Raw genomic sequence first — 23,991 nt, 5'->3', positions numbered from 1 at the left:
CAAAGACTCTGTGGGTGTTTTCTTCTCTGTTAAAGGGCAGGGGCTGGCGCTGTGGTGGAGTAGGTTAAGCCTCCATCTGTGGTGCTGGCATCCCATATGGCTGCAATGGCTGGAGCTGCACTGATCTGAAGCCAGGAGCCAGGAGCTTCTTCTGGGTCTCCCACGTAGGTGCAGGGGCCCAAGGACTTGGGCCATCTTCCACTGCTTTCCCAGGTCATAGCAGAGAGCTGGATTAGAAGAGGAGTAGCTGGGATCAGAACCGGCACCCATATGGGATGCCAGCGCTTCAGGCCAGGGCTTTAACCGACTGCGCCACAGCGCCTGCCCAAGATAAATACATCTTAAAAAAAAAAAGGGAGCACCAACACATATTTTGTAGAAATATTCTCATACTTAAATACAAGAATTCTTCAGAGAGTTCATGGAAAAAACAGAATTAAGAGATAAAGTTTGTTTCATTGAAAATATTTTGGGAGTGCATATATAGCTTTATCATAATATGCCTTTCCAATGAACTTTTTTTAAAAAAGATTTATTTATTTATTTGAAAGAGTTACATAGAGAAGGAGAGGCAGAGAGAGAGAGAGAGAGAGGTCTTCCATCCACTGGCTCACTCTCCAATTAGCCACAACGGCTGGAGCTGCCAGGACTTGAACCGGCGGCCATATAGGGTACTGGAACTGCAGGTGGCAGCTTTACACACTATGCCACAGTGCTGGTGCTTCCAATAAACTATATATATATATATTTTTGGACAGGCAGAGTTAGACAGTGAGAGAGAGAGAGAGAGACAGAGAGAAAGGTCTTCGTTTTTTTGTTGGTTCACCCCCCAAGTGGTTGCTATGGCCAGCGCGCTGCGCCTATCTGAAGCCAGGAGCCAGGTGCTTCTCCTGGTCTCCCATGCGGGTGCAGGAGCCCAAGCACCTGGGCCATCCTCCACTGCACTCCCTGGCCACAGCAGAGAGCTGGACTGGAAGAGGAGCAACCGGGACAGAATCTGGCGCCCCGACCAGAACTAGAACCTGGGGTGTTGATGCCGCAGGCGGAGGATTAGCCTAATGAGCCATGGCACCAGCCTCCAATAAACTTTTTAAAGACTCTTTCTAGCATGGATTTTAATTTCAATTTTTTTTTTTTTTGCGCCAGAACAAACTTATTTTTTGATTCCACTTTCCATGAACCTTTGTAAGTATCCATTATGTAAAACCTTTTGCAGAATTCTTAACACCTGAGAAACAGTTAGTTAATGTTTTTAAAGCAGTAAACCCTGGAGAGATTAGTATCCCAGAAATCCAAGGAGGAGAGAACTGTGTTGTGAATCTGGAACTCACTTGTATAGGACAAGAACAAAGAGTACCCACTGGATCCGGTGATGAGAAGGGGACTGTGGACCTGGGGAGATACAATTTTGTAAGAGCAGTGGAGGTGAAGTATGACTGCGAGTGGGTGACGTACAAAAAGGCAGTGTTAAAAATGGAAAGAGCGTGGCCTTCAGGATGAAGGACAGAGAGCGACCGGCACAAGGAGCTCTAGGGCCATTGGTGGCTTCCCCCTTGTTTTGTTTTAACACAGAAATAGATCCGTTCTAGATCTCTTTGTGCTTTTCCGAGATATCCTTCCCACCCAAGATTTAATAAAGGATTGTTAAACACACTAATCACCCGTACTTAGGAAAAAGTGCCTTTCCTTCTTCCAGGTTTAAATAAGACAGGCTCGCTTTGATATAAAGACTGTCTTTTAATCAAGATAAATGACTTGAAACGGCTAGAAATACTTGGTTTTCTTTTCCTCTAAATCACAATCTGTTTAAAATCAATTTAATCAGACAAGACAGGAAAATTGTGCTGTATTTGGAAACGTAGTCTAAAAGATGAAGACGGCCTGTGTATGTTTTTTTCTCTCAGAAGTCTTTCAATACCACACTGGGTGCAAATATTTTTTGTCTAGTCGATGCGTTGCTGGCTACAATTTGCACATGCGCACATGAAAACCACAGAACTCTACAAATCACAGCTCAGTTTTCTGGTGAGGATACTGAGGCCAACTTCTGCAACATCCTGCAATTACTCAGTAACAGACAGGACCTAGCTCTGAGGTCTCCCATGTCCCACACCAGGTCCTGCTCCATCTTACGGAGTTTTGGTAACTGGCATTTATCCCTGCTTCAGCCGCGTGAGCCTACAGGTTAGATTTTTTCTTCCCTTCACCAAACTTCCTTTGCATGCTGTGCACATTTTTTAAATAGTATTTATTTACCCTGTATTATTATTATATTCTTGCTCCCATTAGGACCTGAATGGTAGAGACTACATTTTAATATATATATATATATGAAAACTTTCATCTATCTATTATTTATTGCCTGTATTTCTTTTTTTAAACTAGGTAGTCTGTTCTCACTCTCTCTTTTTAAGATTTATTTATTTATTTGAAAGTTACAGTTACAGGGAGAGAGAAGGAGAGACAGAGAGATCTCCCATCTGCTGATTCATTCCCCAGATAGCCACAATGACAAGTGCTGGGTCAAGCCAAAACCAGGATCCAGGATCTTCATCTGCTCTCTCCTGTGTGAGTGGCAGAGGCCCAAACACTCGGGCCATCCTCTGCTTCTTTCCCAGGCGCATTAGCACGGAGCTGGATCAGAAGTGGAGCAGTTGGGATTTGAACTGGTGCTTATATGTGGTGCCAGTGCTGCAGATGGTAGCTTTATCCACCAGTGCCCCAGTGTTGGCCTCATATCATCTATATCTCCATCATATCTTTCTACTCTTATCTGTATATATTATCTGTCCATCACTATCTTTCTATCATATCTTTCTACTCTATATCATCTGTTTGTATCTGTCTATCTCTGTTTCCATCATAACTTTCTTTTATCTATCCATCCATCCATCCATCCATCCATCCATCCATCTCTATGTTTCTCTCATGTCTTTTTACTATCCATCAATCCATCCATCCATCCAATATTTGTCAAATGCCCTGTGCACGGGAAGAGTCTACCAAGTGCTTGAATGAATGGATAGCAAATGAGCAATCTGGTTTGTACTAATTTTCCTTACATAGCTTCCTGGAATTAAATGACACCTAAGTCAAGTAGCCAAGGCTATTCCAGAGCCTCTCCAAAAGGAGAGCTTCTGTTACTGCAGGCTGCCCTGTGCCCCTCGTCATCAGTGTCCTGGAGGCACAGGCACTTGTAGCGTAGAGAGGCAATTTCTCTTGGCAATGAGATGACTTCCATGGAGCTCAAAGGATTCGTGGTATCTCCAGGGTGTGTTTTTCCTAGGGTATCATTTGCAGCCTTGCTTCCTTTGCCAGAAATTCTGATTTCAAAAGACCACGGGAATTAGAAGGAGAGCATCCTGGTTCTGCCTGTATTTCTGCAGGTCAGTTATGGGACTACGCATTCACAGCAGCTTCTTTTTTTTTTTATTTTAAGCTCTTTCCCTTTATTTATTTATTTTTTCATTTTTTTAAACTTTTATTTAATAAATATAAATTTCCAAAGTACAGTTTATGAATTACAATGGCTTCCCCCCCCCCATAAGTTCTTTTTTTTCTTTCTTTCTTTCTTTCTTTCTTTCTTTCTTTCTTTCTTTCTTTCTTTCTTTCTTTCTTTCTTTTTTTTTTTTACAGGCAGAATGGACAGTGAGAGAGAGAGACAGAGAGAAAGGTCTTCCTTTGCCGTTGGTTCACCCTCCAATGGCCGCTGCGGCCGGCGCACCGCGCTGATACGAAGCCAGGAGCCAGGTACTTATCCTGGTCTCCCATGGGGTGCAGGGCTCAAGCACTTGGGTCATCCTCCACTGCACTCCCTGGCCACAGCAGAGAGCTGGCCTGGAAGAGGGGCAACCAGGACAGAATCCGGCACCCCGACTGGGACTAGAACCCGGTGTGCCGGCACCACAAGGCAGAGGATTAGCCTAGTGAGCCGCGGCGCCGGCCTCTTTTTTTTTTTTTTAATTTAATAAATGTGAATTTACAAAGTGCAACTTTTGTATTGTTGTGGCTCCCCCCCCAACCTCCCTCCCTCCCGTGTCCCTCCCCTCTCACACTCCCTCTCCCATCCCGCCCTTCATCGAGTTTCATTTTCAATCACCTTCATATACAGAAGGTCAACTTAGTATATACTAAGCAAGGATTTCAACAGGCTGCACTCACACAACTGCACAAGGTATAGGGCATTGTTTGACTAGTAGTGTTGTTTTTAAGTTTCATAGTAAAACCCATTAAGGACAGAGATCCTACGTGGGGAGCCTGTACCCAGTGACTCCCGTTGTTGATTTAACAATTGGCACTCTTGTTTATGACGTCAGCAATCACCAGAGACTCTTCACAGCAGCTTCTCAAGTGTGCCACCTGCCCGGACAGCGTCCTGGAGTCCTTCTGGATCTACTGAGGGCGCCGTCTCATCCCGGCTGCACCAGGATGGAGGATTCTGGAGACTTAAACAGTCCAGGGGCGTGGCTTCCCCAGTTCCTTCCATTGCTCAAATGAGAGGAAGCTGGGCCTCTCCCTAAACGAGGAGAATGGACTTCTAAAGCGTGCCTCACCCCTCTGTCTATCCATCTCCTCCTTTCTGTTTTTGTTACTCTCAAGTTCTTGTCTCTTCTCAAACCTCCTGCAGTTAGGTTCAGCTCACTCTTTCGTAACTTACACCCATGGTCACCAATAACAACCTGGGTTCTTTGTAAAAATTAATTAATTAGGGGTCAGTGCTGTGGTGCAGTGGGTTAATGCCTTGGCCTGAAGTGCTGGCATCCCATATGGGTGCTGGTTCGAGACCTGGCTGCTCCACATCCAATCCAGCTCGTGGCTATGGCCTGGGAAAGCAGTAGAATATGGCCCAAGGACTTGGGCCCCTGCACTCATGTGGGAGACCCGGAAGAAGCTCCTGGCTCCTGGCTTCGGATTGGCGCAGCTCTGGCCATTGCAGCCAACTGGGGAGTGAACCATCGGATGGAGGACCTCTCTCTCTCTCTGCCTCTCCTCTCTGTGTAACTCTGACTTTGAAATAAATAAATAACTTTTTAAAAAGTTAATTAATTAATTTGAAAAAGGGAGAGAGCGAGAGTGACTTTCCACTCTCTGGTTCACTCACAAATGTATTGTTAAAATTATCCTGCTGTATTATCAATTGTTAATCTCTGACTGTGCCTAATGTGCAGATTAAACCTCATCACAGGCATGGATATTTATATGCAGGAAAAATACAATATATAGGGTTTAGTACTGCTGTTAGTGTTGGATCCACTGGGGCTCTTGGAACTGCTACACCACTGCTAGGTGGTGACCACTGTACAATGAGCAGTGCTTACTTCTGTACTTTGACTTGCTTAATAATATGCCTGGGAAAGCGGAATTACTGTATAAAATAACAATTAGAACTAAAACATGTCTTTATCTTACTGTTGTATTACATGTGTTTTCATTTTAAAGATTTTGTTTTTTTATTTTAAAGGCAAAGGGATGGGGAGGACTGGCACTGTGGTGTAGTAGGTTAAGCCACCACCTGCAACTTTGGCATCCCATATGGGTGCAGATTAGAGTCCTGGCTGCTCCACTACTTATACAGTGGAAGATGGCCCAAGTGCTTGTGCCCCTGCCACCCGCATGGGAGACCTGATGAAGCTTCTGGCTCCTGGCTTCGCTCTGGCCCAGTCCCAGTCATTGTGGCCATTTGGGGAGTGAAGCAGTGGATCTCTCTCTCTCTCTCTCTCTCACACACACACACACACAGTCTTTCAAATAAATAAAAATAAATATTTCAAAAACCAAAAAAGGCAGAGGGACTGAGAGAAGGGGAGAGACAGAGACGGAGATCTTCCATCCACTGCTTTACTCTTCAAATGACTGCAGCAGCCTGGTTTGGGCCAGTCCAATGTCAGCAGGCAGGAACTCCATATTGCTCTTCCACGTGGGTAGCAGGGGCCCAAGTACTTTGGTGGTCTTCTCAAGTGCATTAGCAGGAAGTTGGGTGAGAAGCAGAGCATCCTAGACTAGAACCAGCACTCTGATATGGGATGCTTGCATTGCCAGCGGCGGCTTTGCCTGCTGTGTAACAGCACTGCTCTCCAATCTGAGTTCCTGGTTCTTCTCTAAATTGAGTAATTAAAGACAGGCTTCCCACTGAGATACCAGAAAGGAATAAAGAAAATAATCTGAAGGCCAAAAGACATTGGTAAGAAACTCAGGTACATACTTAATGGAGAGTTTCCCCATGCTTGAGAAGATAAACCAAGCTATGGGCTTAAAAGTGAGGAAAAGAGAGGGAAGCAGAGCCTTCAGGGGCAGGAAAACGTGCAGGAGTGTTGTGTGGCCCCCATCCTTTCCATGGAGACCCACAAAGAAAATGGCAGAAAAAGGATAAAGGACTTGTTTTTGAAGACTTTAGTTGGTAGCCTTGCCCTTGGAGAATTCTACCTCTTTCCTGGTTTTCTTTAGCTTGGGATGAGTGCTATCTCTGTAGCTGTGTCCTCTGTGTGTCTTAGTCTGTTTTGGTTGCTATAGCAGGGTACTTGAGATTGGGTAGTTTCTAAGAGAAAGACGTTCATTTTGTTCTCAGTGGGGAACCCAGTCCTGAGCAGTCACCCATGGTAAGGACCTTGTGCGGGTTCAACTTATAGCAGAAAGTGGAAGGCAAGTGTGCTCCTGCTAACCAGGAAGGAGGAAGCTCCCACAATACCTAACCTATCCCCAAAGGAAGGCATTCATCCATTCGAGAGGGCCTCACTGCCATGAACTGAACACCTCCCTCTAAATTCCAGCCCCTACACCTCCTCAGTGAGGTGTTAAGTTTCCAACACCTGAAGTGTTGGGGGATACACTCGCACCAGACTGCTCTCTCTCTCTCTCTCTCTCTCTCTCTTTCTCGCTCCCCATGCCACTCTCTGTCATTAGTTGCTCTGCACTCTTAATGCAAGCCAACGGGAGGGATTGCACAAGAACCAGAGCTCAGAAGTGTGGGGACCCCCTAGGGGCTCCTCCACTCCTGGGAGCCCCTATGACTGGTCTCCTGGATTTTGTTCACACCCACCATCAGGTCTGCCACCTAGTAAACTCTCTTTGAATCTTATTGTAGAGACAATGCCGTTTTCTATATTCTCCCTTGTATTGCTGTGTCAATCAAGATCCTATTCCTTGGACCTCATTCTAAGCCAAAAGGAGCTCACGAATTTTCCTGACTTCAGACAAGGATGGATTTAAGATTTACATGAACGATATCATCATGCCCCATTCCTGCCTCCTTCTCCATTTCTTGAATCTGCTTTCTCTATGCTGTGTTGGTTTCATTCTCTTACAAACTATCTCCACGTGATAGGTTTCTCAAGCCTCATCTGGTTCTTAAATCTCAAGCTGATATTTCCAGAATCCAACTGAGTCTCTGCAAGAGAACTCTGACTGGCTGTGGTTGGGCCATGTGCCTGGTTGGAACAGTCTCTGTACTGGGAGGGTAGATTATGTCATCTATCCTCAGTCATGTCTGCTACTGGGGCAGGGGACCTAAGCACTTTGATTGATAGCTGTTCAACAATATAGTATATTTGAAATACAAATTTATTCATTAACTCTGAGGCAGCTAAGGTGAACAGAAATGACAAATAAGGGATACGATACTGAAAATATCTTAAATGAATATTAGGAATCTTTGAGCTTCTAGACTTCTGAATGAACCTGTAAAGCAAAGAGAATGTCTGATTTTCTTGTCATTGGTATAAGGGGTCTTTGAAAAAGCTCATGGAAAAATGTATTATAAAAAAAAGTAGCAGAACTTCAAAAACTGTTTGCACCAAAATAAACTTGTGCTTTATTTCCATTTCCACCAACTATTTTTGGGGGGGAAGTTCTTTTGTCTTTAATGGAGTTTCTTTTATAATAGGGTCAAGTGAAGTGAACTCTATAATAGTAAGCCAGTGATTGCTAAGTCAGAAGGGCATATAACTAGAAAAGTTAGACTAATGTTCCATATTACAGGAAGAATCCTTCTAGGGAGTCCTCTTCACTATCAAAGTTTAAGGGACCAGGGACCCCTAAAAGAGGAAGGTAGATATAGTTAGGTATGTCCTCATAAATTTGGGCCACCTGGGCCTCCACAGAAAGAACCAGAAACTCTTCTTTGTAGCAACTGCCAACACCTGTTGTGTCAACATCATCACTGGAGTGGAGATGAAGCTAACAGGAGCATTGGGAAGAGGGCACACAAGTTGATTCTCAGGAGCCTCTGTGAGCTGGCTCTGGGCCCACACAGGATAGAACCAAACTTACTGTGAGTTATTGAAGGCTGTTTCTCCTGATGAACTCCTGCAGAGCGTTTTGCCAATTGCATAAGGAACTTGGGGTATTCCAGGGCAAGAGATCACCATCTAAAACTCTTAACCCTGTATTTCAACTTAGTTCAAGAGAGTAAAGTGGTCCCAAATGACACTATGTGAGTTGCTTGGCCCCAGAAGGACCCCAGCCATCTCAAAGAGAAACGCACCATGGAGGAGATAGTTGGGCTGGTGACCTGGGTCCAACATTGACATTAATACAAGGGTTACTGAGAGTGCCTGTAGAGCCTGTGGCTGAGGTTAGGAGCCTCACTGTGCTCAGTCACTGAGGCAGGAGTGTTCTGCTTCGGACAACAATGCTCAAGAACTTGAACTTGAGTGGAACTAAAAATGCCAGGACCGAAGTCCATTGTGTAAGTCACTTGGGCTAGTCCAGATTTCAAGAGAGCAAAGGCATCACCACAGCACTGGACAAGCATTTGTTCAATTGCAGTCTTAATAGCAAGGCAAACCAGGAGTTTGTACCTAAGAGCTAAGTGCTCATCAAGCGTGTTGGTCAGGATGAACCACAAAGAAGTGGATGGAAAAGTCTACCTGGTTTTTTTTTTCTCTTAGCCTTTGGAAGAAAGATTCAGACTTATTTGATGTTTGAACTGAATAAGCTCCCCTTGGAATCTTGAACAGTTAAGTTGGATAGAGGCCTATGGGGGATACTAAACCTTCTGGTTTATAAGAGCAACCTTTAGCCATTAAATACAAACTGTAAAGAGGTGGAGTGGTTTGGGCATGCCAAAAAGGGAGAACTAGATCAAGTCAGGTACAGGTTGAATGAATGAGTGAATTAATGCAACTTTATTTGAATGCATTAAACATGTGTCCTGTAAACATCTTTTGTAACTCTTCTTAAATATTTGCCCACGGAGAGCTATCCCTTTCATTCAAAATTGCATTATTACTTTGGTTGAGAACACTCATTGCCCCTTATCCTCAATAAGAAGACACCATAATCAGGTTATTCTTCTCCCAGTAGGTTTCATATATGGAATTAGAAGATTTATTCTTTTAATAAATGGGACTCCAATGTGGAATGAGGGCCATTTAAGCCTTAGATGCAATCATTTTTTATCTCAGAGCAGGTCATGAAATTATTTTGTTCTAGATTTTGAATTGTAGCTCATAATTCCAAAAGCAAAGTACTCTCTTTGCAGGATGCCAAACCAAAGAGATACATGAGGAAAAGCTGTCATACTCCTGTCTCTCCTGTCACACTCAGCCCCCAGAGACAATCAAATTCAGTAGTTAGATGTGGCTCCTTCCATGTCGTCTACAGTCGGAAACACACATACACCAGAAAGTCTAGAAAACACCTGTGAAAGCACTTCCAAAATTCATGGCAAACTGGAATTAAAAGATAAGTTTATGTGAGTGTAAAATGTTTTTGAAATCCATAGCATAGTGTTTTGGGGGCTGGGTGTTTGACATAAGGGCTAAGAGACAGTTAGTATATGCACATCCCATGTTGGAGTGGTTGGGTTCAACTCCCGGCTCAGTGACACAAACATCGTTTCGTGTTTATGGGTCCTTTATACTTTTGCCTTGAACTAATTTCCTGTCCGTTATGGTCTGTCCACATGCCTGTCAGTTCTTTGATTCTGAAACAATTGGTTTGCCTGTCTTTGCACAAAGGGCATATAGCAACACTTTCACTTTCAGCTATATTGGAAAACATTATTTTTTTCCAGTCTATCACGGGCCCCAGGATTTTATGTACGGTGCCATTTTTGATTTTTTAATGCAACATTAATTTGACTTTGCTTTTCTTAACTGCTTTTTGGTGTGCTTCTTGCTTGGTATGGACTTTCCCATCCAATGGCTATATAAATATTCTTCTAAAATTTCTCCCAAAATCTTTATTGTTTTAATTTTTGCTTAGATCTTTAATTCATCTGCAGTTTATTTTTGTATATGATCTCAAGTAAGGGACTAATGTTGTGCTGGTCTAGATGAATAGTCAATTACTCCAGTCTCACTTATAAAATAAACCCTTCTTTCATGCCTGAATTTAAATACCACCTTTATCACAGATTAGGTTCCTGTATACACTTGGATCTATTTCTGGACTCTTCCATTGGTTTCCTTGTCCATTCTTGGGCCAGCGCCATACTATTTGACTACACAATTCACATATAGGCTGTCCCTTACTCTTCTTTTTTTTTTTTTCTTACAATGTCTTAGCAATATCTGATTTTTTATTATAAAATTTAAAACCATACTGTCCATTTTCTTTAAAAACCCCTTTATGATTTTTATGGGAAGTTATATTAAACACAATTAATATTTTTTGTGATGCGAAGTTTTTCTCATCCATTTATTTAGATCTTATTTGATGTATTTCATTGTATTCCCCACATAGAACATTTTTGTTAAGTGATTCCTTGACACTTTTTTTTCTTTTTAAAGATTTCATTTATTTATTTGAAAGGTTGAGTTATAGACAGACAGGGAGAGGGAGAGACAGAGAGAAAGGTCTTCCATCCACTGGTTCATTTCCCAAATGGCCACAATGGACAGAGCTGAGCGGATTCGAAGCCAGGAGCCAGGAGCTTCCTCTGGGTCTCCCACACAGGTGCAGGGGCCCAAGCGCTTGGGCCATCTTCTACTGTTTTCCCAGGCCACAGCAGAGAGCTGAAGCAGAAGAGGAGCAGCTGGGACTCCAACCAGCGTCCATATGGGATGCTGGCACCGCAGGCAGAGGATTAACCTACTGTGCCACAGTGCTGGCCCCTCAGCAATCTGGTTTTTAATGTGACTGATTGCTTGTAGAATTTTTAAAACTCCTTTTAAATTCTAAATGACTTTTACTAGTGCAAAGGGTTTTGCATTTTTGTGTATTTATTAAAGCTTTGGAAATTCAAATTTGCTTTTTAATTCTAATAATTTTTTTAAAGTTTTATTTATTTGAAAGACAGAGTTACAGAGAGAGGTAGAGACAGAGAGAATGGTCTTCTGTCCGCTGGTTCACTACCCAGATGGCCGCAATGGCCGGAGCTGCGCAGATCCGAAGCCAGGAGCCAGGAGCTTCTTCTAGGTCTCCCAAACAGGTGCAGGAGCCCAAGGACTTGGGCCATCCTCTACTGCTTTCCCAGGCCACAGCAGAGAACTGGATCGGAAGAGAAGTAGCTGGGACTCAAATCGGCGCCCATATGGGATGCTGGCGCTTTTGGCCAGGGCTTTAACCTGCTAATCCACTGCACTGGCCCCTAATTCTAATAATTTAAAAAACTATTATGCCCCCTTGGGTGTTCTGGGCAGAAAGTTATAGAATTTGTAAATGAAAGATAGTTTTCTCTCTTTAATTCCAAATTGATACCACTGTTTCATTTTCTTTTACTTTTCTATTAGCTGGAATTTCCAAAGCAACGCTGAATACATTTGGATCTTATAGTGTTCTTTCTCTATTAATGAGACTGATTGCTATTTCACAGTTTAATATAATGCTTGATTTTGTTTTTTATAACAGTCTTTATCATGTGTAAGGTGTTCTACATATTTCTGTTTATTTCAGCAATAGCTGTGATTACTGAAATTTATCAGATGCCTTTCACTGCCTATATATTTAATTTGATGTAGCGATTAACTTTATGGATAAATGTTTTAAAATCAATTCATCTAGCATTCCTGGAACAAAGGACTACTTTGAATGCAAAGGGGGGAAAATAGTAAAAGAATTGGAAAAGCTCTTTTTATGGTAATGCATATGGCGAGAAAGCAAACGGACATCACAATGCAAACAGCAAATGTGGTATGGTTATGAAGTTTGGTTATTGGGAGCAAAAAGGAGAGAAATAAAGCCTCCAGAAATGTGAAACAAACACAATGAAAACAAAGTCCTCTTTCCAATCAGGCCTAGTTAATTTTTTGGGGAGACACTGATGGAGGTTTTTCCTCCATCCCTAAGAATAGGTAAGTCAGCTATTTTCCTTCCAATGAACACAGATGTAAGCAGAACTTTAAAAAAATTTTTTAAAAAGATTTATTTATTTGTTTGAAAGAGTTACAGAGAGAGAGAGAGAGAGAGAGAAAGAAAGAGAGAGAGAGAGAGAGAGAGAGTCTTCCAACCACTGGTTCACTCCCTAATTGACTGCAATGGCTGGAGCTGTGCTGATTCAAAGCCAGGGGCCAGGAGCTTCTCTGAGTCTCCCACACAGGTGCAGGGGCCCAAGGACTTGGGCCATCTTCCACTGCTTTCCCAGGCCATAGCAGAGAGCTGGATCAGAAGGGTTCAAGAATGACAGTGCCCTGAGGAAGCCAGTCGCCAATGACACTATTGCATTCACCTGCGGATACTTCCTAAGCGCTAACCTCTGTTTGACTTTCAATAGATCACATTTTCGAGTGAACCACTTCCCCCATGCAACTTCCATTTTTAGTGTAGCTACTAGGAAATTATAAATGGCATCAGTTGCATGCATTTTTGACTCGCATTTTGTTTCTTGTGGACAGAACTGTCTTGGGGATAGTGTTCCTGAAGTGCTCCAGTTAACCATTTGTATGACAATATTGATTCACACTTGGAAAACCATCTTGGCAAAAATCAGAAGCTATCATTTACATGGAAACTGTGCAAGAAATTGGTAGGTTAATCAAGCTTGTCAAATTCATTCCTCCAAAGGTACTATGAGTGTTGACAAAACTGAGAGAAAATGAGATTAAAAGATAAGTGTTGGCCGGCGCTGTGACTCACTAGGCTAATCCTCCGCCTTGCAGCGCCGGCACACCGGGTTCTAGTCCCAGTCGGGGCGCCAGAATATGTCCCGGTTGCCCCCTTCCAGGCCAGCTCTCTGCTGTGGCCTGGGAGTGCAGTGGAGGATGGCCCAAGTGCTTGGGCCCTGCACCCCATGGGAGACCAGGAGAAGCACCTGGCTCCTGCCATCGGATCAGCGCGGTGTGCCGGCTGCGGCGACCATTGGAGGGTGAACCAATGGCAAAGGAAGACCTTTCTCTCTGTCTCTCTCTCTCACTGTCCACTCTGCCTGTCAAAAAAAAAAAAAAAAAGATAAGTGTTTATTGGTGCAAAAATTAATTAATCTATGCATGGTTTTCCTTAATACTTGTTTTCTACATTTTGGAATATTTTCATGTATGGTTGCATTTATTTTATTGTATTTTAAATTTTTATTTGTTTTGTTTGCAAGGCAGAGAGAGAGAGAGAGAGAGAAAAACAGAGAGAGAGAGAGAGAGCTCTAATCTGCTGGTTCATTCCCCAAATCCTCATAGAGGCTAAGCCAGATCAAAGTTGGAAGCCAGGACAGTTCAATTTAGGTCTACCATGTGGATGGCAGAGATCCAACTACTTGACCCACCACCTGCTCCTTCCCAGGGTCTGCATTAGCAGGAAGCTGAGGTCAGGAGCTAGAGCTGGGACTTGAACCCAGGCACTGCTATATGGAATGCAGGCATATTAACTGCTAGGCCAAGCACCTGTCCCTGTAGAGCTGATGGGAGGGACTGCAGGAAGTGCTTCTTCTTTTTTCCTTCCCTGTATCTTCCTACACTACGCATCTGATCACACCTGCTACACTTTATAGAGCCGTACAAAGAATGCAAGAAGGCAGGTCTGTTGGCCAGAGGAGATATGTTTCTTCACTTCTTGCCAATATCAGAGAGCTATTGAGTTGCGATGTTGCACCTTTAGTTCTAAGGACTTAGTATCTGGTCTTCCCCCTGTCAAAGCTTCCATCAAACCCCTGCACCCCATTTTCTTGTGCAACCCTAGCAGGAGGCAAGTGCTCTAAGCTCTCCTGGGTTGACTAGTTGGCCATGACTTACACTTACCTAGCAACCTGACAGAGACACTCTCCCTTCAAATGGTAGGTCCCATCACTGCTGCAGAACCCATCAGCTGGAGATGCGGGATCCATAACCCCACAGCTCAAGCCTCTCAAGGCTGGCTTTCTTCCCTGCATTGAGCACAGCAGTTCAGCCTGCAGACCACAAAGGCCACTGTAGGATAGGACAGAGCTGGGAGGAGCTCAGACACCATGGATCCAACGTTCTCTTTGCTTATGGGTCTTTGGCGAAAAACAGAGATGAATGGACTTTTCCAGGGCCGCAGGCCTTGGGCTTTGAAGAATCTGGGAGTCTCTTCTCCTGGCCAGGTTTTGTTAAGATGAACAATCGCATCACATGCATTTCCATAGAGTGATCTGTGTGCAGCTGATGAGAGGGCAGACCATTCTGTGCTCAATAAACTCAGGTTTTCTCTATGCATTGCAATATTTGTGTCTGTAGACTTTAAAATAAGCACCTACCCCAAGGGACAAGAGATTCTTGGAGCTGCTCTGGGTAAAAGACCTGGTCGCGGGTGCTTGTAGGTCCCAGTATCTTGAGCAGGTGTTGACAAAACTCTCCTCCCTCCTCTTCTTGTTCCTTATGATTGGCTGATTTTTGTGCCTTCTCATAAGTCACATCCCTTACCAAGAAGGTTGTCTTCCTTTCCACCTATCTATAAGAAAGCAACACTATTTCCTTACCTACTGTTGGCTTTGTGGCTGAGACCCCTTAGATGGGTTAAGAAGAGAAAAGCATAACAAATTTATGTAGCAAAAGTTTTATGTGACACAGAGGTCTTCAAAAATGAAGACACTGAAAACTATGGGCAGTTGTGCAAAAACATGATTGGTGGACAAAAGGGCGTGGCCTGGTGGTGACAAGTGCAGGAAGTGCAAGGACCTTTCTATTCGGATTCTTCTTAGATTCTCTGTGTAGCATTCCTTCCTTCAGGTACTGACAGGACCCCTGTCACATGAAGGTCTCTGGTGAAGGAGTGGGGGAGAAGGTCACAGAGTGACTACCTTGAGTGTCGCATCCTGTTTCAAGGAAGAATTTGTTTGTCCATTACCTGATGGAGGAGAGACGGGGTGGGAGAAGGCCAGAGGGACCTTCAGCTTAAAATACTCTGTGTACCAAGGTACTGAATTTTGGGGATAGAATTTCCTGTACCCCATCATATCCAGATTCGGTGTCTGCTACCTGAGTTGGTGCCCTGTCCCTTCCCTAGAAAGTCATTTCTCAGTTAACACCTTTTGCTCGGTTCCACCTAGGGCCAACACATCCAGCTGACCCACTGTGGTGTAGGGAACACACCTTGTGCTGGGCACCATGCTCCACGTGTTGGTGATGGAGTGGTGGAGACACCCAGGTCCCCTCCTGCAGGGAGCCTGCCTGCTAGCGGGAAACATGACCTTGGAGCCCTTGCTATCACGGTGGTCTGCACAGGGTCATTGAAGAAGCTAAATCCATGCTAAATCATCAGCAAACAGAATATTCTTTCCCTTTCCCAACTGAATACTCTCTCTAATTTGGATTCTTATCTGCTTTCAGCCTGGATCGTCCCCCACCAGTGGTGTAGATAAGCAGGTAGCTGGCCGGTCTCTGAAGCCCCTATCTGTACAACCCAAACACACACCCCCCATGCCCTTTGTGTGCAGATGAAATCCACAGCTTCCACGAAGCCACTGCTCAGAACTGGCTCTGGCCAATTCACCGTGCATCTCCACTATGGCCTTCAGTTAATCATAATGTCAATATAGTAAAATTACTATGGCTGATACTCCTACTTGACCATGACATTAGATTTACAAAAGGGGCATGGAAATGGGAGGTATTCACACTCTGCTTCTAATGAATATGCAACTAAACCCCGCCCCAGACACCACCCCCTTATGCCTCCAGATCACGTACAGAAAGGACCCTGAATCATACTGGGTGCAGCTCACTCCTGCAACTGCCTCCACTCCCTCTTGAGTACATACTTCGGCCTTCCATGCAAATAAATCTTGTCTCTGTTGAGCTTTACCTATATGTCTTGTCTTTGAGTTCCTTTTTTTTTAAATATATATATTTTTTACTTATTTGAAAGAAAGAATTACAGAGAGAGGTCTTCCATCTGCTGATTCACTCCCCAAATTAGCCACAATGGCCAAAGCTGAGCTGACCTGAAATCAGGAGCCAGGAGCTTCTTCTAGATCTCCCATGTGGGTGCATGAGCCCAAGGACTTGGGCCATCTTCTGCTGCTTTCCCAGGCCATCAGCAGGGAGCTGGATCAGAAGAGGAGCAGCTAGGACTAGAACAGGAGCCCATGTGGGATGCTGGCACTTCAAGCTGAAGTTTTAACCCACTGGGCCACAGCTCCAGCCCTACTGTCGTAGAATTCTTGCACTGGAGATAAGAACCTGGATCCAGCCATCTCAAGACACCAGGACTCCATGTGATCAGATTTTTCTATCTCAACCACGAAAGCTTGACTTTGTATATTTCACCCATTCTAACCCCAAATCCTTCAGTCCTTTACATGAGTGCACAGATCAAATTGAAATATCTGGATCTGACATTCCAAGTCCTCTGCATTCACGTCACCGTGCATATTTCCAGTCTCAGCTCTTACAACTTCTCCGGTGGATGCTTTTGCTTCCACTAAACTATTCTTCCCTGAGAAGTGGCTCCACAGGCCCTCTGAGCATCAGCTCCATCACCGCCATTCTTCTTGTCCCCATCCTGGCCTGTCTCTGGACCTCGTTAGCTCCTCTACAAGGCCAACTCTTATGGCTCTCCCTTGTCTGCCTCCCTGTGACTCTTGGAGCAGGCAACTCCGTAGAGGGATTCATCCGTCTGCATGCATTTCCTGGGTCCCTACCACAGTCAACTTTAGGATGGTAGAGAATTCTTCCCTTTGCTTTGAGCACATGGCAGGGTTCCCATGAATAAATGAAAGCATAGGGATCAGGTGTGAACACCGATGCAGTTGTCTCCAGTACTCACTAGAAGGCACCAGTTCCAGCTGCCCTTTGTCCAACCTCATACTCTAAGGAGCCTGGGATGCAGTGCTGCTCGGTTTTTCTCTGCAACAAGACTCCTGTCTCACCTACCTGATAAGCATGTGTTGGACCACATTGGTGGATCCCAGGAACCTGCCTATCATGTTGTCATCTGAAGATGGGGGCTGGAACCCAAGTCGTGGTGCAGTGCGTTAAGGTGCTGCTAGCAAGGCTGGCATCCCTATTGGAGCAAAGATTCAAGTCCCAGCTGCTTTGCTTCCAATCCAGTTCCCCACCAGTGCACCTGGGAAAGCAGCAACAGGTGGCCCAAATGTTTGGTTCGCTCTTACTCATGTGGTACATGCAGATGGAACTCCTGGCTCCTGGCTTTGTTCAGCCTGACCTATCCCCAACTGTTGCGACCATTTGGGGGAATGAACCAGCAGATGGAAGATCTTTTTCTCTCTCCCTCTCTCTGTCACTTTGCTTTTCAAATAAATAAACACATAAAAAATTTTTAAAAAGATTCTCCCAAGGAGTTTGAGAGCAGAGGGCAATTTTTCTTTTGTTTGATAGCTGATGCTTCTACTATTTTAGTGACCTATATAAATTCACCTGGGAGATTAGGGACAGTAAGCCTAGCCAAGCGTGAGAGTCTGTACACAGTGGAGCAACATCTATCATTTGCTCTGGCTTGCTTAGAAGAGTTTGCTTTGCCTTTTGCATTTTATTGTCAATTTCAAGGAGAGAATGGGGCACTTGCTTTATGTGCAACTTGTACTCCCTAACTTGGCAGACTGCAGAACCTGGCTGGCTCCGTTGCCCTTGACTGGGGGAGTTCTCCCTTGTGTGATAGGAAAACCTTTCTACTTTCCTGGATTCACTTGGGAACCTATCCAGGGTTCATTTCGGAGGTGGGGGGAGGGTGGAGGTTGCTGCAAGATCTGAGGGCACTTCTGCGCTCACTTGAGAAAGCCATCAAGGCGTGAGGATGGTTGATCATGCTCCAGTTTTCTGAGTCTGATGGGAATAGAGTTGGCTCAAGTCCGAAGGCTTCCCCCCTTTTTGGCTCTCCTCAATGAGACTGGAGTTTGGTCTCCCCATTGAGCTCCATAGTCATTCAATGAATGGATGAGCAGGAAAATAGTGCTGATACTTGGCGTCTCCAAGGGTATTCACGAGGGGAGAAGACCGTTATGTTCAGTTTAAACACCTGCCACGCAGAAAGTCCTCACAAAATAGATGAAAGAACTTACCAGTTGAGGTCTACATCAGAACGGATCTTAAAGTAGATCGGAAGGCTTGTTCACGGTCTGCTCAGGTGACCCTGTGACTGAGGACAGCAGTGACGAGTGGGCATGCATGGACGACCAAGCCAACCCCTGCCCAGGAGCTGCCCCAGACTGACAGCTGATGGCATCTCCTTATGGTTCAGAAAATGAATGGAGGCTTGGCTCTCTCCTGTTTTGTGGTCTCTATCCCCTCCCCTTTCATCCAAGGTCAATGCTGGGATTTGGCAGCTTCTCTCTCACTGCCCCCAAAGTTTTCCTTCAAAGGAACTATGAGTTCTTTTTTTTTTTTTTTTTTTTTTTCTGTGGTCAAAACTGTTTTATTTTTAGAGGTATCTTCTTTGGAATTAAAAATGAGTATATTCATTTAAAAACTGTTTACAACACACATCTTAAAAACCTGTGAAACGTTATTGTCCTTTTTTTTTTAGAACTATTGTTTTTTAAAAAATTTATTTATTCATTTGAAAGGCAGAGTTATAGAGACAGAGAGAGGAGAGTCTTCACTTGCTGGTTCACTCCCCAAATGGCCGCAACGGCCAGAGCTGCGCTGATCCAAAGCCAGGAGCTTGGAGCTTCTCGGTCTCCCACGCGGGTGCAGGGGCCAAGGACGTGGGCCATCCTCCTCTGCTTTCCCAGACACAGCGGAGAGCTGGATCGGAAGTGGAGCAGCTGACTCGAACTGGTGCCCATATAGGATGCTGGCACTGCAGGCCATGGCTTTACCCGCTATACCACAGCGCTGGCCCCAGTGTTACCGATTTTTAAAATATATTTTCACAAAATAATTTTAAGAAACATGTGAAAGGTGAAGAAGCTGAATTATTATTTCAGAGCCTCCAGTGCTTTTGGTCCAGGCCAGGCCAGGCCAGCCAAGTAGGCAAAGAGGTTTGTAAGAAAAATTGATTTCTAACTTTGAAATGATTCTTAAGCAGATGGTTAAAGCTGTTTCAGTTTTTCTTTTTTAAACAGAAGAAAATGAAACATGTTAAAGCTGAAGGACTCTCCCAAAGCCATCTAGCTGGTAGGTGGCAGAACTAGTCTGAATCCAAGTTTTTGTTTTATACCACGTAGCACTTACTGTATAGAAAAATGGCTAAATAAACTGCTCTTATTATCTTAGTCAAATTCCATTTGAGGCCTACTACTCTGATATGGCAATATCTTTCTTGATTTTAATAAATAACATAGAAAAGCCAGAGTTTAGAAAACAAAGTGTTATCACAGATAACAGTAACAAGCTATTCTTGTCCTCAGTTCCAACAATGTGGAACCTGTAACTCACAAGAAGCCCTCCAATTCAAATCTGTAATGGGGTACTCTACCGAGTCACAAATACAAAGATCTGAAACCTCATTTCTGAGCCACTGTGTACATTAAGAATCCAGCTTGCATTTGTCAGCGATGCCGTATTACACATAGAAGTCCCTGACCAGGTCACGGTGCTTCACACAAAGACCACACACAAAGGAACAAAACTAGACCCTTCTCAGGGCCGGCTGTCCTGGCGAAGGCTTTTTAAGTCAACGTTTCTTCATGCCGCACATACTCCCCAACGTCTGCTTGATGAAATACCACAATGGCCATGGGGTCTACTTTCCTGCAGTCTTGTGTAGACTTTGCTGCCACCCCAAAACCCAAAGGGATGTCGGCCATGGAGTAGACCACCACTCCCTGGTACTGAGCAGTGTTCTCAGTGATTCGCCCTAGACCAGACTTCAAAACGTGGTTCCCATACAGGAAGGACTGCTTGGCGCCGGGCTTTATCCACACTTTGTACTTGGCGTAGGGCGCCAGGTAGTCCAGCGCCGTGATGTGCAACCGGAACTTGTGGGTCTTGGTGAACTTCCCGAAGCAGGTCCCCAGCGACACCAGCTTGTCCCCGGAGATGTTGGCGGCCAGTTTCAGGATCTTTTCACTCACGTAGTACACGCGGTCGTTGTGCAGCCTGAAACAGTAGGTGCCGTTGGGCCGGTCGACGAGCAGCTGCAGGTTCTCCCCGATGTATTTGGCCATCTTCTCAAACATGACCCGCGTCTCCTCTTCAGTCAAAGGCCGCATCTTTCCGCCGGGCTGCAGCCCCAGATCCGCGTCTATGAGTTCTTTAAATAAAACGCATACTCTGCTAGTGTTCCAGAAAGATCAGCTCAGTGTCTGGCCTCTGGACTCCTGACCTTCTGGACAATGACCGTCTTCTTCTCAGCATATCCTAACATTTTTCTCTTCCAGGTTTGGCACTTGCTCTTCCTTCTGTTTATATCATTCTTGCCCTGGAATGATGGATGATGCTATCTCATCCAACAAAATCAACTTAAAACCTTGAGGTTGCCCTGGATCAACTCTCTCCAAAGCAGGTCCTCAGGGACCACTTATGATCCTAACGCTGATGTTTCCCGTGTGCATTTACTGAATATGCTTGTTCATGTGCTCACTCCATTTCTTTCCCACTAGAGGGTAAACTTGCTGAGCACTGGGGCCTTTCTGATTGTTGTTTTATACCTGCACAGTATACAGCAGGAGCTCAGTAGGTTTGCTATTGAATGCATGCACTGTAACAAGGATAGCAAACAAAAATACAGTGGAAGGTGGTATTTTCCATGTTTGCACTCTTTACCAGTTCCACCCTGCAAAGGGAGCTGCTCTTGGCAAAGTCTGATTTGAATCCTTCCTGCTGTGGCTTAACTGTGTTTCCCCCAAAGTTCTGGTGTTGAAGCTTAAGGGTCAAGGTAAAGGTGGGGATTCTAACAGGTCGTTGGGTCATGAGGTCTTTCCTCATGAAGAACACAGAGGCTCTGAGAAGAGGGACTTCATGTAGTGTTTAGCTCACTGGTCCTTCTGCCTTCCATCATGCAAACACACAGTGCACCTTCCTTCGAGAGAATCCGGTAACAGGTGATGTCTCCGAAGCAGAGAGTAGCCCTCCTCAGGAACAAAACTTCCAGTGCCTTGATCTTGAACACCCAGCTCCAGAGCTGAGAGAAGTAAATTTCTGTTCTTCATAAACTATCCAGCTCCAGGTACTCTGTTATAAGAGTACAAAATGCACCAAGATATTACCTTTCCAAATGTCTTACTCTGAGCTTACGAAACCACCTGCTCATCACTCACACATACTTTTTTCTTCCCTCCTGTGGAGAGAGCACAGCTTTGCATTGAATGAAATATCTTAGGGAAAAATCTTCAAATGCAGGCACAGATGCACCACAAACCTGAAATCCACAAGGCCTGGGGGCTAAGAGATCACTTTTTGATCTCTGGGTAGGCATATTTGGAATCTAGCAATAACATAGCTGCCCTCAAAAAGACACTAAAATAGAATTCGAAGATAAGCCTACTTGGATGCAAACATGTTGAATCCACGCATACCAGGGATCTTGAAAGACTGCATGAAAACTGTGTGTGATGAAAAAAAAAATCACGTATGGATATCCATCTTTAAATTCCATTTTCCATGGACTTTTGGAAGGGCTTTCACAGTGAGGCGAAGGACAGCAAGACTTCTCTTATCTGAAAAGAAATTTGAAACCCAGACTTGATGGTAGAAAGCATTCCTTTATGTGGCTGAAGTAAACTCAAAAGGTAGGCTACTAAGGAACTGGTGCTGTGGCATAGTGGGTAAAGCTGCCGCCTGCAGTACAGGCATCCCATTTGGGCGCTGGTTCAAGTCCCAGCTGCTCCACATCCAACCCAGCTCTCTGCTGTGGCCTGGGAAAACAGTGGAAGACGGCCCAAGTCCTTGGGCCCCTGCACCCACGTGGGAGACCCAGAAGAAGCTCCTGGCTCCTGGCTTCGGATCGGCGCAGCTCTGGCTGTTGTAGGCAATTGGGGGATTGAACCATCTGATGGAGGACCTCTCTCTCTCTCTCACTCTGCCTCTCTCTCTCTCTCACTCTGCCTCTCCCCTCTCTGCATAACTCTAACTTTCAAGTAAATAAATAAATCTTTAAAAAAAAGTAGGCTACTGGTACTTTTTGTGGGCAGTGCTACTTTCATTGTTTTCATGATTGATGACTGATTTTTTCAGTGACTGATTCATTCTTGTGAGTTGAGAATAGAATGCAACCCAACAACAAGAGCCAGAAAATTGCATCTATCAAAGGTCAATGCTAACATATAAGCAAAGTGACGCATCTGGAACATGAGCTGGGGGAGCTGGCCCATGCCTGTGGCCAGGACGTAAACTTTACACCAATAATGGTTATCAGCAACATGAAAGTTTCCAGAGGAGATCATAATCTGACAATTGTATTTGTGATGTGTCTGTGGCCAAAATAGTATATATATTTTTTTCAGCCTGGAAAAATCTGGGTGATCTAAAGACCGCTGGGTAAGTGAAATAGCCAAGCATCGCAACCATACTTAGGAGACAAGCGTCTAGAAGTTTCTGATAGGCCTATCTGTCTGGAGATAGCAGGAGTTGGAGACCAAAGCCCTGACAAGTGATAAATGCCTTTGTCTGAGTCTGGTAGTAAGGTGTCTCCATCATAGTCAAAGCCTGTCTCGGCATGACTAACTAACTGTGGATTTGCTGATTGCCTGTAAGCCTAATTTACGGATTGGCCATGCTTCATCACTCTGGCTTGTTGCAAGGATCAGTGGCACTAACTTAATTACTGGGAGGACCACATTCTTCTTTTCCATCCAATACAAAATCTGTTTTCTGCTAGACGTGCTGTGTCGTGCAAGCGAGGAGCAGCGCCACCAAGTGTGATGGGTGAATCCCGGAAGCTCTAGGCACACAGGTAAAGGGGTATTCATTTGGGGTTTGGCAAGCCCGTGAATTAACATGATGGAGTCCCTGCTGAGCACTAACTTTTAAAGCATTCATGTCCATAGACATAATAAAAAATGAATACTTTATTCTCAAGGCTCCGAAACGTAGACACGGTCCTGTGGCCCATGGTGAATTATGACTTTGTCTCAGGAGTTGTCCTATAAATAATTCGTGAGGCTGAAAACTCGTAAAAATAAATCTCCATGTGTTTCTAACTAGAACTTCTGGTGTTCTCAATGTCATCTGCAAAATAAAGCAATCACTGTTCGGGTTTTTTTTCCCCCCTAATACCATGTGTATTCTCTCCCTCTCTGCCCTGCTCCCCCTCCCCTCCATGTGAAAATGATTTAACATTTGCAGAGAAAGGCAGACACTGGGCTGTCATCCGCAGAGATCAGGGGGATTTAACAAGTCCACTAATAGATTCCATTTCTCATCTGGATTGGTTGCCGGAAGGCTTGCCACGCCACGCACCGAGCAAATCGATGGAGACCTTGTGGTCACACTCTGCCCTCTGAGATCCAGTTATACCACCCATGTGCCCCTTCTGTTTTCATGTCATCCAGAAAGACTTGCATTTTCAAACCCAGGTACGTTTCCTTCCTGGACTGACACAGGGCTGTACTGGAAACTCCTGCTGGAGACAGCCACATTTTGCTCCCCACTGTAGCATCGGAGTTGCCCTCAGCACCCCTGTGCCAAGGCACACTTAATCCATGGGGTGACCACAGCACCCAGCCTTCCTCACCTGTCCTCCCAAACAAAGGCCCAGGCCTGAACAGGTCTTTAATTGTCTCCTTTTTCAGTTTCTCCGAAATTCTTCCGCAAAGCTGTTGGCTCT

The 23,991-nt window shown here is 44.7% G+C and overlaps 1 pseudogene; it reads right to left on the bottom strand.

Moving 5' to 3' along the window:
- Positions 1 to 18,656: 18,656 nt before the first annotated feature.
- Positions 18,657 to 20,463, bottom strand: LOC100349696 (60S ribosome subunit biogenesis protein NIP7 homolog pseudogene; annotated as a pseudogene).
- Between the last annotated feature and the right edge of the window lie 3,528 nt (positions 20,464 to 23,991).

The sequence above is a fragment of the Oryctolagus cuniculus genome, chromosome 17 (genome assembly GCF_964237555.1).
Source record: "Oryctolagus cuniculus chromosome 17, mOryCun1.1, whole genome shotgun sequence".
In the NCBI taxonomy this organism is placed as follows: domain Eukaryota; kingdom Metazoa; phylum Chordata; class Mammalia; order Lagomorpha; family Leporidae; genus Oryctolagus; species Oryctolagus cuniculus.
The sequence above is the reverse complement of the archived record's forward strand: the minus strand, read 5'-3'. Positions and strand labels throughout refer to the sequence as shown.